The 18,227-nt window shown below is 37.1% G+C and overlaps 1 protein-coding gene across 2 annotated transcripts in view; it reads right to left on the reverse strand.

Moving 5' to 3' along the window:
- SH3YL1 (SH3 and SYLF domain containing 1) overlaps positions 1-18,227 on the reverse strand; it is a 55,917-nt gene that overhangs the window by 11,261 nt on the left and 26,429 nt on the right. The gene's annotated exons all lie outside the window — the stretch shown is intronic.

The raw sequence follows: 18,227 nt of genomic DNA on the forward strand, positions 1-18,227 counted from the left end.
CGCTGGGTCATTTTGAGCTCTCAGTATGAGAGAGACATGGACATGCTGGAGAGAGTCCAGCACAGGGCCATGGGGATGATGAAGGCACTGGAGCATCTCTCCTGTGAGGAAAGGCTGAGAGAGCTGGGACTGTGCAGCCTAGGGAAGAGAAGGCTCATCAATGTCTACAAATGCCTGAAGGGAGGGCGGAAGGAGGATGGAGCCAGGCTCTTTTCAGTGGTGTCTAGTGATGGAAGCAGAGGCCATGGGCACAAACTGAAACACAGGAGGTGCTGTCTGAACATCAGGAAACACTTTTTTAACTGTGAAGCTGACTGAGCATTGCAATAGGTTGCCCAGGGAGGCTGTGGAATCTCCATCCTTGGAGGTATTCAAAAGCTGTCTGGACGTGGTACTGGGCAACTGGCTCTTGGTGGTCTGGCTTGAGCATGGGGGTTGGACCAGATGATCTCTAGGGCCCCCTTCCAACCTCAACCATTCTGTGATTTGGTAAAAAACTTCACAAACAGACTTTTGAAACATAGAGCTGCAGTACCCACATCTCCAAAAAGAGGTTTGTGCAAGCAGGAGAACCTGCACTACCAGAACAGATTGTGTGTGCTCATAACCCATACTACCTGTGAGAGGGGATGTGCATGAATGTAAAGCTTTGTACACATAATACTTGATATGCATGCATGACTGGAAGTACAATTGAAACTTTGGAGGTTGTGTTTAGAAATCTCAGGTGTTTATGAACTTTTTCTAGTTGTCTAATATTGTGATTTATTTGCTGTAATGCTGATATTGATCCTGAATGTATACTTCACAGATTATTAGCTAATTAATCTGCCATTAGTGAATTCATAACGCACTTTGATCCTGATTTTGGTTTAAGCTACTGAGCGGTCTTTCCCTGTGGCACTTCTTCCAAAAGTGTCTTCTCCCACCGCAAAGATTAGGCTGAATGGCTCATGTCCATCCTAAACTTTGACTAATAATTATAATGAAAGAACTTATTTAGCTGCTGGTCTGGTAATGAGAGCCAGTATGGGTTGTGATGATAAAGCTAGACTGAGAGCAGGAATTCAAATACGTAATAAAATGCTAAGCTCACTAGCAGTCCCATGAGAAGCCAGGATGGCTGTTCTTTTTTGCAAAAACATACCAGTTTAGCCTAGGACTGACAGAGCAACTGGGCTCCGATTAGGGTTAAGACTAGGATCAGAGTTTAATAAAGTAAGGGGCTGAAGAGAAAGATTCATTAGTGGACAAGCAATATCAGGAATGAGATAAGGCATTAAACGGCAAGAGTAAGTATCTTACAGATACTTCTGTATTTGCTGTGCTCATCACCAGACAGAGCTAGATCTGGAAGCTAAAATATAACACTGGATCCTTGAAGGACAGGTGAGGGACAGAATAAGAGCAAGAAATGTCTTGTGGCTCGTTCTGAGGCGGATACGAGTTACTGCATTACAATCAGCGTCAGCTTTAAGGGTGGAACTTAGAGTATGTTTGAGTGTGAGTTTGAGTGTGGAATCCAGTCAGGAACAGTTATTCAGCTTCTGCAGTCACTGTTAATAGGAGTTTGAACCGGCCCAGTTCTTACAGTGATTACTGCTGCCCCTTCTCTTTCATATTTTCAGACTAAAAGCTTATTGAGCTATATTTTGGGTAGGATTTGGGTAGGAATTGCGAGCACCAGAGAGACAGATTTTCTGCTGGATTCAGCACACTGTGCATTAGAATGTGGAAGGCAAGGGGTGGGCAAAAGAAATAGCACGTAGCAAATTCTGAAGGCATCAGGGTAACTACTAATGACAATGATAGCTTCTAAATTAGTGCTAGGGCTTCATGATAGTAGGAACTAAAGGCCCAAAATTTGACTTGAGGAATGCACCAGCATTGGGCCACGATGATGCCTAAAGGCAGGCAGAGAAATGGCTTAAGTTTAACTTCAAAGTAGGTAGGTGAATCACTAAGTTCAATTTGTAATACTCACAAGAATGTGATGAAAGCTGGATCTGGCAGAGCATGCTTTTGGTCCTGTTTGAGCTCAAACATACTTTACCTAAGAGTCAGTGAAGGAATGTAACAGATGGGCAAAGTGATAGGGCAGGAAATTAACTTGGAAGCAAGAACTGAATCTAGATGAGAGTAAAGGAATATTGAATTTGCAAAGGTCAGAGAGATGGATGTTGCAACAATTGAATCATAACAGGACAAAAGTGGAGATGGAAAGGCTGCATCTTCGAAATGGTATTCGGACAACAATTTATAGGACTCATTGCTTAGGAAGTGAGAACTTCTAATGAAATTCAACTTGAAGATCACATGTGCTCTGCAGTGGTCAGCAACAGGTAGTTTCAGATTTTATCTGATAATTTTTAGTTCAAATTCATAATTAGTTAACAAAGGAGTACCAGCGTAAGGCAGAAAGAGATGGATCTGGAACAAAGGTAGTTAGGAGTTGTCTGCAGAAAATGTTATCTAGCAAATGAAAAGGGACAAAGAATAGCTAGCTGGTAAATCTTAAAAGAAAAAATAGAGGTCTGATAAGGACTCCTTCTCAATGACACACTGGAAATATAGATGTAACGGCAATTACAGACATAGCCCAGCAATGGAATTCAGGGAGCACAAGGATTACCAAAGAAAACAGAAAATGACAATTAATCTATCTAACAGGTTAAGGAAGGATGGAATGTGATTTCTAATGCGTGGTTATAAAGAGGTCACCAGAGACTTGGAAGCAACAGTTACATTTACATCAATGAAAGGTCAACTGCCAGTCTGGCCCTGTCCACGCTATTAAACTCCATGTCTCCAAATCAGAGTAGCTTCATTCATATTGACTACTGGGGACAGTCTCTGGCACATGCTAACTTCCAAACTACTAAGGACAGCCCACTACCTTTCCCAGATCAAAATCACACCAGGAACTGCTAACAATTTAATGGAATAAATTATAAAGTTTCAGTGCCCAAGCACATTCCCTGGCCACGTTTAATTTATCAGCACAGACAGAGTCAATGGCTTGAACTGGATGCAAGAGAGACTGCTTTAAAGAGGGTCCAGCATAGTACTGAACAACTCCAAAACAACAAGATAAAAGATTAGGTAACAGCAATGTGATCAACTATGGGCTTTATAAGATGAAAAAGTACAAGATGCTAACACTGGGAAGAGATATTGCGGGATGAGATTGAGAGTTTAAGGGTCAAAAAGAAGTGTCAAGGTAGGATGGATACCTGGGACAAACAGAGAGAGAAGGGATAAACGCTGAGAATCTTCTTCATCTGTGAAAGCTGTAAAGTTTAGAGAAGATATGAGCTGAGGATGAGTAGAACTATCATATCTGTATTAGTATCCTCCAGAAAGATACCCAGTATGGACTGGTAAGAGGGGACAAACACTGGTTAGGATCTGAAGAATGGTCAAGTAATGCAAATACAGGTGAGACGGGGAGCATGTAACTAAAGAAAGCACATTCTCTGAGACTTAGGTTGGAGTCTGGTGTGTTGCCAGACACTAAACCACTCCTCTTTTTGCCCCTATTAGTCATCTGGGGAGGCTATTTCAGAGCCATACTCCTCCAGTAGGTAAAAGAGCTTTCTTAATGTCCAGCTTCAACTAATTCACTACTAGTTTACATCTATTTTTTTGTTTGTCAACATTGGCCTTTGGCTGAAACCATTCTTTCTTGCCATTTACCTTCCTTATGTTTTATAGTCAAAAAACTTTTTTTTAAACCTTCAGACTGTTACACTAAAAATGACTTAGCCACCTCATATCAGTGACTCCTTGCTCCACCCATTGCACTTATTCTTCTCCGCATCTATTCAATTTAACTTAATTTTTCTTGAAAATGATTAAACAGAATATTACCATCAATAAGAGGCCTGTAGATAACCGACTCCTCGCACTCTACCGTTAAGGGCAGAGCTGTTTAAATAGAAGGATGACAGAACTGAAGGAACAGAGAACTCATTTTGTGGAGATCATGGATTTATTTCTGAATGCAAACACTGAAAGAAAAATTTGTAATGAATCAGCACAGGAGACTGTCAGAACAGATTTTTTGATGAGGAGACAGCCATGAATGAAGAAATAAGCAAAGAAAAAATGGAATGGGAAAGAGAGCAGAGAACACTGCAGGAACAGCCACAGAAAGCTGAGGTACAAGAATGGGAGAGGTATTAGTGACATAGCAGAGTCCCTCTTTAAGGTGAAGGCTGAGACAAAAGGTTCTGCAACCAAAGCTGCAGAATAGGCAATAAAACTAGACAACACAGAGCTAACTGGTCAAATGCATTTAGAAGAACGGTAACGAAATCACAAAAACTAATAATGAAGATTCAGAGAAATCAAAATAAAGGGGATGTGTACCTAATTTAAAGAAACTTCAATATAGAAAGATACAGATTTTGAATATGAATGGATGTATTCCAAATCCCAGAACTCGAAAGCCACAGCCATATTAGAATTCAACATAATACAATATTAAACACAGATGTTACTCATTAGTTTGATGATCATTAATACAACAAAAAGTCATTACTTATATGAACTGTTTTAATATTAGTAGGTTTTGAAAGGAGAGAAGTCTCTGTGTACAATAATGGAACCTGCTCCAAGGCTACTGAAGACAGAAAAAGGAAGCTAGCAAACAGAAGATGAGAGTGATGCAAAGTTGGGAGGGAAAATGTCTTTGTGATTAGTGCACTTATCTGTTCCCTGACCATAAGAAGAAATACCAGCACATGAATTAAATGGTGCAGCTATTTCAAAGAGACGAAGGAAACAGGCCTAAAACTGACCTGTTGATATTAATTTAAAAAGCAGTTAAGAGCAGCATTAATCAGGTTGATGTCAAAGCATTAATTGTGTGCTGGACCACCAATACGGAGAGAGAAATTGGACAGTGTGTTGTCTGATATAAAGCTAATTCTTCGGCTCTCTTTTCTCCAAAGGATTATGAGCTGAAACTACTGATTATGTCAGTGATACAGCACCTTTTCCAAGAACGAGGCAAATCCGATGTCTTGGTTATGTATGATCAGTCATACTGGGGAGTATCTACCTTCTACTACACCTAAACTTACTCTCTTGGTTTCTATTATATTTTACGTCTATTTCTGAACTATTATGTAGAACAGCAGCTACGAAAATAACTTCTGAACGTAAAATTATGCCCTACAGAGATTTGATTTCTCAGGTGAATATGTCAAGGATACTCAATGAAGCATTGGAAGGGAACTGAGAGGGAGTGGGTGGAAGAAAGATGCAAGGCTTAGTGCTGGATTTTTGAGGAAACCACTCATTATTCCTACATGCCAGTTTCCTGCAAGCTGTTCAATCCTTTCATTTTAAGGATCTCATGCCTTACGTCACTACTACATTTTGTAGTTCCTTTTAAGGAAGAGTTTTAAAACAAGAATGAATACTAGTTTTAAATTCAAGGTATGGGAATTAACAGTGGTTTTGATCATAACGATTCTGTGTCACACTCTAAACAACTGAAGACACGCTTTGTTGATATTTTAAGAGACAATCTTAGAAATAGTTCAGTTGTCTGAAAGCATGCATGCACACGACTAAACTTGCCTCCTTAGAAACAAAACAATGGAAACTATTTCATTTATGTTATGAACAGTCAAAAATGCACAGAATACCTCTGAAAACACAGAAAAAGATACTCCAGGGTGTAAAGAAATAAAGCTACAAAAGTACCAATTGTATGTTTATTACAAACTACATGCACACATACCACAAAAAAAATTTTGTTATAACTAATTTTTCCACTCAGAGTTTAGAAAGCAATCAAAATGTTGATAACTGCAACAGAAAACAGTGTTCTGTTATTGAAATAGAAAATATATGGCTTGCAATGGATGTTACTACCAGTTAGAGTATTTCCTCAAATTTAAAAACTTCTTGCATATATTGTGTGATTCCTTTATTAAAAAGGACTGGCTCGTTTACTTCATAGAATGTAAACAGAGAAAAAAAATATTTCCACAGCGATGTTATAAAATACTGAAACAACACTGCCTCAAAATATCCACTTTATGACCACATGCAATAATAAAACCATGACAGATATAGCATCCTGTCCCATGTGACTTTTTGGAAAATTGGTATCTTGGAGATTAAGACCTCATTAGGTATAATTATATAGTTATAATTCATAATGTTTTACGGATGCAGAAGTTTAATGCAAGTAACAGTCCATGCTTTAATGATATTTGAATTCCGAGGCTTTACTTTTCATAAGTAGTTTCTAACAAATACTGTTTAGGTAATGTAAACTTTGGCTCAAAGCTGGGGCTTAGACCCACAAAGGTGATGTTCACATCTAGGTTGCACAACAGTTAAATCAGATTACTGAATTACCTAGGTTACAATGTCATGATAAGCATAAACAGAATACCTTATAATGTTAAGATTCACTCACTGGGCACTTATTAGGCAATGTCCGTTCTCAGGCTTTATCATTCACTATGCCTGGTGATAGGCCCAGAGCAGCAGCACCTTTGGAAAGTGAAAATTGTTCTGTCTTTAAAGACTTAAGACGGAAGTGAAGCAAGGAAAGTCAGAGAAAGGATGAAAGGAAGTGCCATATGAGTTATTACACAGAGGAAAAGAAGGCAGTAAACTAAAAGATGTCATGGCTTTCTTCTCTCAAGACAAGATGAAACATCAGCCAGGGGGAGTTGGGCAAAAGGGAGTAAAGCACAAGCATGTTACATACTGGGACTCTGAAGAAATTAACTTTTCAGGTCCTGTATGGCAACAAAATATTACACATGCTAATGCCTGCTTAGAAAAAAAGTCTGCATGCAACTCTCATTCAGAAAGAAAAATAGTAGCCCCAGTGTACTCTAAATAAGAGAAGTCATGAAAATAATTTCAGTTCTTGAATCACACCAGTTTACAGATCAGGTTTTTTTTTTTCAATCTGGTGTGCTTCATTTTCCATATTCTTAGACCACATCTCTCAGACTTTAACCTAAGAAGAAAGCATTTTATCTCAGCTTCTAGAGCAAAACAGATATATTCCGACTCACAAATTTCATTTCAGTTGTTTCTGGACAAATTACAAGCCAAGTGTTTGTTCAGTCTTACAAGTGAAATCTCAAATGTCCTATCCACATTAAACTACTAATTTCCTTAATGGCCTTTTTTATTTTGTTTTTTAAACGTAGACTCATCTCAAAAAACCCGCAGCATACACAAAACAACAACCTCAGATCTCACTGAACAGATGTTTGGGAAGGCCTAAATATGCACGGTAGATTTGACATTTTATATCTACAGGTACTAATCTGCTATAATCAGATATAAGCATAAATCTTCCTGTACAGATACTTGAAGTATGTCATATGCCACCATTGATCCAATTAATCTCCAATAATGCTCATCTGATCAAAGGTCAGGAGACATGATATTCAGCAAATCACGCTCAGAAGAAATAATCTCTTGCCTTAGCTGTTGTTTTGCCACTAACTATGGCTTGTTTTGGGTAAGTAAACAAAACCACTTGTCTTTCTCTACTTTCTGAAAAAAAGCTTCTTAAGATTCTCAAAGTAAATAAATTCAACATTGAAATCTGAAAACAATTCCTTCTTCGTAACTAGAAAACAAGGATGGACTTTTTGGGGTAAGTGACAGTGCAGTAAAGCAGTACCCTTCAAACGCCCACCAAATGCCTGTTTGTGCTGTCAGCTACACAGCCCTGCTCTGAAGAGGGAGGGCAGGCAACAGTTGCTCTGCTCTATTCTACAATCACTTACAGGCAAATAAGTGTCTTCTATCCAGAAGACCTGATGTCTGTTCTGTTGTAGCAGCTGCAGATTTAAGGCAATTTCAAAGCATTCAAGGTACTCTGGATAATATTAAGGAAGGCCTGTGTCATTCCAGGAACTACACTCTTTAATACCTCTTGGTACTAAATGTACACCCCAGGTCTGGAAAGGAGTGCAACCCCAAATGTTAAGCCCTCTTCCACTCTCATGGGAACTGTCTCAGCGAACCCTATTTTCTGAATTAGTTGCAAAGCTAGGCATTATGTATTACTTCAACTAGGTACTTTGCCCAGGTTTCCAGCATTGCAAGCAACTAGGCATTATGTATTACTTCAACTAGGTACTTTGCCCAGGTTTCCAGCATTGCAAAGCCCTCCAGTTGATTTCCGGAATGAATTAATAACGATGTTCTCTATCACTAAAGAAATGGTGGCTGGAAAAAACTATTCCATGTTTAATACTTTTTGTTAAAGACAATACAAAGCAAAGTCAGCCACAGATGTTCCATACAAGGTACACTACCCTCAATTTGTCTCCAGAGTCTCAACAGATTCATCATCAGCTGCAAATCTGTATGCATGGAATGGAGGTATTGTACCCACTTTTCAAATAGACACAAAACCCAGAAAAAGGCTCAAGTATTTTTGAACTCCTCCACATAAACTGGAAACAAGACCATTTCAAAGCAGCTTCCATGTCACCAGCTTGTGTCACTACTGAACAGTGTCACATCTACCAAACAAAACCAGTGGTTTCATCGGTAGCTGAGACAGACCTTAAACTGTAAAGTTTAAGTTATTGTGCAAATTAAGCTCGTTCAGTATGAAACATATTTCACTGTTTTTGAGTTTCTGGCCTACTAGGGAACATGCTGGCTCATCATCTTCATCTGCTGATGGAATGCTTTCTATCTTTGTTTCAGCACACTCAGCTTTTGCATTAAAGAAGTGCCTTTTTTGTCAAGCATCTGTGGATGTATTTGATATTTAGGATATAAAAAAACCACCTCCTGCTTGCAAGAGTCAATTCCATAGCAGTACTTTTGCTGATTACTTTTTGGATTTTTCTGCCTTTTCAAAAAACATTTAAATTTTCATTCAAACTGAAATGGTCAAATAAACTATATCAATGTCAAGGGCTTTATTATGTTCAAGACTACATTAATGCAAATAGTGCCTGTGCTGAAATCATACTGCAGAAGCTGAGATGCAATGCTAAGCATAACCTTCATATTCTGAAAAGTACAGTACAGTAACGAGAACTGAGCACTGTTTTATTCAGGTCAAACTGACAATTTAGGAATGATTTCCAGATATTTTATTATGTTGACAAGCTTCTCCGTGTTTTCTCTACACATAGTGAGTTAACATCTCAACCTGAATACATGGTCTTTATATTTTGCTTCTCAAATCTCTGTACTGTCAGATTCAAAACCCAACTTAATTCTATTGTAGCTTCTGCCAGTTTCTTAGGGTAATGTTTTGTGAAATACTGATTGAAAATTTTTTCAACCTTGCATGGAGGCATTGCGTATTGCAACTTGCAACATCCACCCTCATGAGGATGAAGCATCTTGGACTGCCACCACGACCCAACCTGTGTTCACATTACGCTTCCCAGGCTGGAACAGCCAACCAACCTTCACTAAATACTCATTACATCAGTCTGCCAAAACGTACACAGTTATGACAAAGTTCATGAAATGGAACAGTAAACAGTTCTGCAATTTTTGGATAAAATTTAAGACAGTATTGACAGTATTCTTTGTACTTTTATGAAATGATGCAATGCTACATACAATGCTTTTAGGTCAACTGAAATATTGGATATATAGATGCTCCTTCAAAAGAAAAAGCTTATAGTAACTGCATTTGCAAAAATAGTATCTCTTAGTTCAAATGTGAGGAAATTCTGTCTTGCAGATGGGATTCAGACACTAACTCCAATTTGTCCAGTGTGCAACAAATATGAAGGCAGATTTTTATGCCAACAGGACCTCCAAATTTCTCTGCTGCCCTATACCCAGCTGTACCACGAATCTCCAATTCTTTCTCATCCTTTTGCAATAGTTGACAAACGTCAGAACTGGTTGAAGGAGTAGGGAAGAAACAGTCTGAACTTTATGGCAGGGACTAATACATGAAAATTGTACCAGAGCAAGTTTTTCCCTTCTATTTTTCCTTATAGAAGAGTTTTTGATTTCCTTATTTTTTATTTTCTTTTGACACCTTCCTTGCTAAATAGCAAACGATCTACGAAGAACATAGACATGGCACCACTGAGAGGAAAGGGTGAAGAGGGGTACATGAAAAAGGAAAGTATTATCAGAGTCTTCCTGTAGCACTTAGTATAAAGTTCAGTATGCTTCTGGGAACAGATATGCAGCATTTCCTCCCATCTCCTTCCTGCCTCTCACCAGAGGTAAGGGGAATGTTGGGGACTATGTGGAAATCAGGATGTTCTCAAGCATGCAGTTTTCAGATGTGGTGAAGTTTCTTGTCCCTGCTGTCAAAATGGATCTGTAAAGCATCTCCCTGCTGTTACTGCAAAACAATCTCCATTTCTTAGATCAGTGTTAGCTTTCATCTCAAGTCAATCAAGCACGGGGCATTTTGCCGCAGTCTGGATAGAAATCCTGTATATCTATCACTTCCTTGAGGTACTCAAAAGTCCTGTTTGGCTTCTATTAGTATTAATGAAGCAGAAGCTCCCATACTCCCAAAGGCTTTTCTAGATAAATAGACAGGAAAGCTATTTAAACTTGCTTTTGTCCTACTACTTGAAAAATACAGAAAGAAAATATTATCTAATGCAGTACACAGCTTTGAAATAACTTTTTAAGCATATTTATGAAATATATGCTAAAACATTAAGCTGCACGCTTTGCAAGGGCCTCAGAAAAAAGACTTTAACCTATACCTTTTAACATTTTTATGTTCACATGAACAATTTCACATTTTAACTGCTGTGAATCAGAATTACCACCTTAATGGTGCTTTACACTTAAAAAATAAGCGTAGATTGCAGTGAGATTTTCCTATGATTTAGCTCTAATTTCCTAATTTTTATTCCAAGTCATTAAAAAGCGCCAAGGAAAAAATATTGCCAGTATATCTGTTTCGTATTTAGCATAACAGCTCTCTGCCAATGCATGCAAACATCAGAAAGACCCGGATTTCATCCTAGCACGCTTGACCTCAATCTCTCTGTGCCTTGTTGTATTTTGAGCTAGCTGATTATAGGAAGTAAGTTATTTGTTCCAGTGTGACCAGTGAAGTCCTGCATGCTACATATTTTCCCCTCAGTTTGCCACAGCATAAGCCGTAAGCAGATTGGTTATCTGACTTATTACATTCATAGTAGTAATAGTACAATCCTAGTAAAAGTGAATCAGGGATAAAAATAGTCTCAAAAATAATTTCCTGGGATTTCCTGGGTTTGGTTAGTATTAAGAAAGAGCTCATAATAGCAAGAAAATTAATACTGTGGGGGACCACCAGATGGATGTTTTATTTTTCCAGTAACTAAATATAAACATGTCACAAGCCTTGCCACGAAAAACACAAAAATAGACCAAGCTTAGCTAAAACTCTTAAAAACAAACAAACAGACAAACAAAGGTACCTTTGGTACTTTCCAGGGAGTTAACTTCTTCACGTTCACTAAAGCAGCAGACAATGTCATGAAGGATTATGACAGACACATCATATATCTCACTTTGTAAAAATATTCTCAAATAAATACCTATAAGTTATTTTGAGCTGTCTTATTGATTTTACAGTTTATAATCTGCTAGAGTTCCTCCTCAAATTATAGTATAGAAGGAACAGATTACTGCACAGCTTGATGAAGGTTCCTCCTTACAATGTAAAGTAGTTCTACTTCATCCTATGGCAAGTCTCTGCCTTTCTTGGAAAAGGAGTAATTAATGAACTGAAGAATGAAAAGTGGCTTTTTTTCAGTTACAAATATACAGCACACATCCACAGCAACTAAAGAAATATGCACATATCTGATTTTATCCAATTTTGTTATTTTGATTATTTTATCCAGTTTTCAATTAATTATTGAAATCATCTTTTATTCACCACAAAAAATGTCTACTCCACTTTCCCGTAAAGACACACAATGGGAGAAAAATTTCACTAACCAGTTAACTTCCTCATACACAAGAGTGAGTAACAGCACAGAAATATCACAGGAAAACATGGGAAATTCAACTGAAAGAATGGCTTCCTTTATCAGCTCTCCATGAGGTAGATTATTCTATTTATCTTTGAGTTGTCATACCCCCATTAATGAACCGACTTTTAAAAGCGTACAGTCTAATGCCTATGAAAATGACTCGGGCCAACATCTCTGAAATATCAGCCAGTCTCAGTGACAGAAATAAATCATGTTTCCATGGATGATTTCATTTCCAGTTCAAAAGAAAAATGCATTTTTCCCCCCATTGTGAGGCATAGAGTCTTCCTCCATCCTTAAAAAAAAAAATAGCTTTGGATTCCTTCTCCCTTCCAGGTCTATACAAATAACATAGTACAAAAAAACATTTTATAATCTTACTTAACTAAAAGTTAAAAGCTTTTCATTCATTTTCACTACAATGCAAGTTGGCAAATGAATCTTTACAATGATGACACCATTTTAAATTATCTTGATCCAGAACAGACAGAAAGAAGCAAAGACTGCAATACTTACAATATTCTAGAAAGACAGACTTTAAACATTTGCTTTCTGACAACAAAGGAAAAGCAAAAATTCAAGTATTACACTGGGAAAAACTTAGCCTTAGACTACAGACATACCTCAATTTTATTGGCTCAAAACTGGTGAAATACTTTAACTTTACTATTGTGGTGCTTTGTTTTAATTACAATACAAATGCCCAAGCCAAAAGTTGTTCATCAAGAGGAGATTTGGGGCATGCTCAGATTTCTCTTACAGTATACTTGTCAGAATTTTTTTGTCAGTGGGTATTTCTAAATGTGGAACTGCATAGGTTTTATAAATAGTTGTACGTTAGACTTCCAGTTAAATTTGAGTTGTTCCAAAAGAGTACTAATTTTTTTAAAACTAAGTTAAGAGAAGCATATCAGAAAAATAAATCAATTCCTTCGATACACATTTAGCAAAGCAAGACTATTTTAAAGTTGCAAGCACATAGAGTGATGCTCTCTCTCTGCAGCCCTAACTAAAAATCCCATTGTTTCACTACACTGTGTTTAAATAAGCACTACAGGTAATTAAATGTACTAATTAATGTAGAGACAGCTAGAATGGTGTCCACGTTTCAGGTTACATTTTTTCTTTTCCCTGCGTTTGATCAGTATTATCCTACAGGCTGTTAGCTGTAAAAACAGTATCACAAGTCAGATGGAAAGTGAACTGCAGGACAGGCATGCAAGTAAAATAAGTGAAACAGAAGGTGAAGTCACAAGTAAAAATTATGCTATTGCCCTCAGAGAGCTTCAAACCAGATTTTTTTTTTTAACGTTTTTTACATCAGAGGCAGTCTATGGATTCTTAGTCCATGTAATTGTGTTGGCTTAGTTAACATGTTTTGACCTGGCCACAAAAAAACCCCATAATGTACTAACAAAAAGAAATTCACATACAGACCGTCAAGTTTCCTTGACAAAATACGTTTTGGAAGGCATGAAAAGCTGTCTTGGAACTCTCACAGCAAACAGATTTTCATAGATCTACTGAACGATCTAGCATTCATAGATTACTGAAAGAAAAACTGAGATAATCTCTGAAATTATAGAGAACTCGGCAAGACCTGATTCCTGGAGAACTGTAACCAGGAAAAGCAGCATCTCCAAGAGGGATTTAGTTTACACAAATCGAGTTTACCACAACCTCATGGTACCACCTAATCAAAAAGGATTGATATTGTCTCAACTGTTTTAACATAGAGGAGCAATATGTAAGAAGGTTAAAATAAATAACTAACAAAAAAGGTAAGAACTGGAATTTAGTCCACATTCATTATGCCTTTTTGGAGCCGAAATCCTATTGATCTCAGTGAGCTCACATCTCGGGATTTGCTATTTGTAGCACTATTTAAAATCTGAGAAGGAGGAGAAAACGACTTATGACAAAGAGCTCATCAATCTGTTTAGCAATCAAAAGAGAGATCAAGGAAGATCAAAAGGTGATTTGATTACAGCACAAGTGTCTCAAAGGGAACAAGAGGGGAACAAAAAACGCCTCTGGGTAGGAAAGGGCTCTTTTATTATAGTGAAGAAAGCCACGACAAATACCATCATCTAAAAGCTGCAGACAAATTCATATGGAAAGGCGTGAATTTTTAATAATGAGGTTGACAAATCGCTCAAACCATAATTGAAGGAAGGAAGGTTTTTTTAGCTTCTTAAAAAAGGTGTCAGATTTCTCATCTGCTTCCGTGTCTGTCAGTAGGCTTGATATAGCACATTTTTCAGTATGAAAGAACACAAATATATGCCTAGTGGGGCGGTAACAATTTTCATATTATTTTCAAAGTGAAAGATTTCTGCTGAAATAACTAGTTACAATTAATATTTTGTTGTTGTTTGTTTTTTTTTTAAAGTTTTACGGTAATCAAGTTTGGGTGTGATCATTTTATGCACAACAGTCTTAAGCGTTCAATGTCTGCAGATAGTAAATTTATTTAATTCAAAAACCCAAAGAAGACGGCACACATTTTCCCCAAGATAAAGTTAAAATTAAAAATATTTAGTTCAAGTACTTGTGGAAGGTAAGAAAGCCAGTGTTTCTGAGAGAAATCTTAAAAAAAACCCTTGAACACTTAGGCTTTACAGGCACAAGTTCTTATGAGTTTCTTAAGAAATCATATGACTGCTTAAATGATGCAAACAGCATCATTACTTTCTCCTAATTATGACAAAATACTTGCACTGTTACAAAAACAAATGCTTTTGTGTTTACGACGAGCATTTTATCTTACAGTATGGTAGCCATAGACCCACCCTCTTGTTCATAAACATTCCTGAAAGGGAACACATTACTGAGCAGAGGCAGAATGAAGCACTAAGCAAGTATGCATTTTCGAGGCCAGAGAACTCAAGTCCATGGTGATTTTTGATAGCTGTGAAAGAACAGTGTTTGGAAGGAAAAAATTTTTTGCATCTTCATCCCCATTCCTGTCTCAAGCCCGTTTCCTGATTGTTTCAGCATCTTGGCAATTTAAAGTGATTCTTTTCCAAACATGTGAACCAATCCTTTTCTGATTAGCTGAGCTGAAGAAAGTGAAAAAATATCTGACTTCTGATTCTGAACAAACTGCCTGTTAATGATTAAGTTCTCACAAACGTTCACTTTAACCCAGCTCCTGCTTTTACTAGCTATTCCTGCTGCTACCAGTTCAGTTGGGAAACCACATCACTGCAACGTTTTCAGGATTGTACAGTATTCAGCAAACTGTTAGGAGGACAGATGGGTAAGTCAAATTAACCATATATCTACAGTTTTGGTAACTTGCTGCTCCATGGCACAACCCCAAGCAGATATAGCTAGAAATCGTAACACTAATGAAACACTAGTATCTAAGATTAGATATTCTAGTGTGACAATATCAACCAAATGTATCTGAAAAAATTGTCCTAATAAAATAAACTTCTCCTGAGTCCCCAATGCCCAAGTAGTCCACTGAAGAACCACAGGTCATTTATATTACAGATGTGGAACAGAACTCTGCAGAAACCTTCTATCCAGATAAAGTAAAGTTAGATCATGGTAATAAAACTTGGAACAATCAGTCAGCCCATTTATTAGATTGTACAACATAGAGGGGACAAATAGAAAAATGAAGCTGCAAATCCCTAATTCTAGTAAGGGAGAAGGCATGAATGTTCATACTCATAAGTAAATCTCATATCTTTATCTGAGCCGTCTCCAGAAAAATCTCTACTACTGTAGAAACTTCACACTTGATTGAATCACGATAACTGTATCAGCTATTAAGTTTTTTTTTACCCAGAATTGCAAAAGGTGTCTGCAAATCATTATTTTTTTAAAATAAAATTTGTCTTATTTCCAATTTTCTGGAAACATTTTAAAGCATTACTGAACCTCAGTTTACAACTAAATGCATTACCTTAAGTATTATTCAGTTACATGAAAACAATCTACTTGTATGACAGTTCAAGTATCACATTATCAGTTTAGGAAAACATGTTTTTCATTTAACATTCTTCTTGCATTTGAAATAGGTTATATTACATTACCCATCTAGATAATTCAGGTCCACATAAAATAATTAAAAATGTTTTATCCTCAAGACCAGCTCTTCTTCCATCTAATAAGAATTAATGTTTCAACCTTTCTACTACTTTTGTAACTGTTGCAAAACCAAAGCCTCATAACACAACGCCAACCTCGCTCCTCCCCACCCAAAAGCAAGTCACTACTGGCAACCCAGACAAACTTGCTGCTCAACATCAAACTCTATCCCTGCACCAGCCATTATACCTAAAATGTAGCTTCCTAAAGATTAGTTTCATTCACTCTTCTATTAGTTATCTAAAAACTCTTTTTTTTAAACTAGAAAGATGCAAAAAATGTTGAACATTTTTTTCGGATCACTGTAGAACATCCATTACAGCAACTAATCCTGCAATAAAGATTGGGAAGTATGATCTGTAGCCTCTGGGCAGCTCAGTTGAAATCATCTGGACTATAAATAGGGATGAAGAGATTCTTGACAGTAGGTATGGCCTTAAGGCTCCTTCTATACCATCACCTAGCATTACTACATCCCTTGTTACTGATGTGAAAGGGACTGCAACCCTTTTCCAGCCTCCCACCAACGTGCATGTAGGTTACGGTATTGAGACACTCAGGGGGGAACCAACTTCAGCCTTGACTTTTCCCTGTGATAATAACAATTCTTTGGCTTTTAGAAACATATAGTGTTTCTGTGGATTCAGATAGCATTTGAACTGTTACCTATGGAAATACAATCTGCAATAGAAAGCAAAATATGCCATGCCAAGCTTGTACGGTAAACAAAAATTTATCATGAGACAAAATTTCTTGCAGGATGTGTCATTTATACAAGACCCTACTGCCTCTTGCACTCCTCAAAGATAAGCTTCTGTGTTTCTAGAAATCCTCAGGAGTCCCTGATGGCAGACTAATTGAGTCTACATTTTGATTTCAAAGAATCTTGAAAGCCATCAACAGATAGCTCTGGAAGATTTTTACCTTGTCACTTGCAACTGAATGGAAGAACACTCCCTTTAATACAGCAAATGCGTGTGCAAGCTTTTCCTGCTGCTTTAGAAACCTCAGTTGGTATGGGGTTTTTTAAGATGGAAAATTTAAGTTTTAATGTCCAGAAGTCCAATTTTTCTTTCTTTTTGGATGACAGCTACTGAGTACAGATCACTACAGTCACCATTCTTTTCCTGGTAAAAGTCCTACAGTAGAACAGCAAATTTTGATTCTCAGGAAATCTCAGATCTGCAGAAGTCACATCAACAGCTCAGCTTAACATCCTCCTATGTCAGTCTCCTCAACAGACACGCACATCAACAGCATGTATGGAAAGAAGATATGAAGGAGAATGGAAAGACAATGACACGTATCATTTATCTTAATTTTTAGTGAAAATGAAATTTTAGTGAAAATTATATGAACCAAGAAATGAAAAATACAATAATGATTTTGGCCTTCAGACTACTGAGTTTAGATGCTGTGTTAAATCATAGTACTCTCCCTGAAATAGACTTTTCACTGTGATCTATTATCAACCTTGATTTAGCTCCATTTTCAAAAATAAAAAAAGAGATCTTTTGTTTCATTTTATTTCCAACTGGCACATGCAGTATGTGAAAATCTGTGTACATATTCACATATAGATAAACATATATATATGTAATATATAAAGCCTTCATCTTGATTTTTATCTATCAGAAACAACTAAAACATTTATTTATCAAATGGACAATATATTTCATGGGAGAAATAATTTGTTTCACTGACTTTGAAGCAGCTAACAGTCTTTTACCTGTGAAAGAAGGGATTCCTGGTGGGAGCAAACACTATAGCAGCCAAATGAACATAACAACTTTTGTAATAAAATTTTTTCCTAACAGATCACAAGTTTCCAGATGATGGGCCCCGCAGTTCAAGAGCTACATCGCAAATACTACAGAGTAAGATTCTCCCATTAGAGATGAAACTGCTTTAAAGTTAAGAGAATCAGAATAGAACAATGAACAAGTAGCAACTTTGTAGTATAATGTTACCACAACTCAACACAAAAACCTCAAGGAGTGTAACTGCAATGGAAATCTCTGTTTATGCCAGCAAAATCAGATATGACCTGTGGAAGCACTTTTTAATTAAAACAGGAATTATAGTACCTTGCATAAGGACTTGAACACAAGCTTGTGGTATCAGCTTTCTTTTTCATTTCAATTAGGT

Source organism: Rissa tridactyla, chromosome 3, assembly GCF_028500815.1.
Source record: "Rissa tridactyla isolate bRisTri1 chromosome 3, bRisTri1.patW.cur.20221130, whole genome shotgun sequence".
NCBI lineage: Eukaryota > Metazoa > Chordata > Aves > Charadriiformes > Laridae > Rissa > Rissa tridactyla.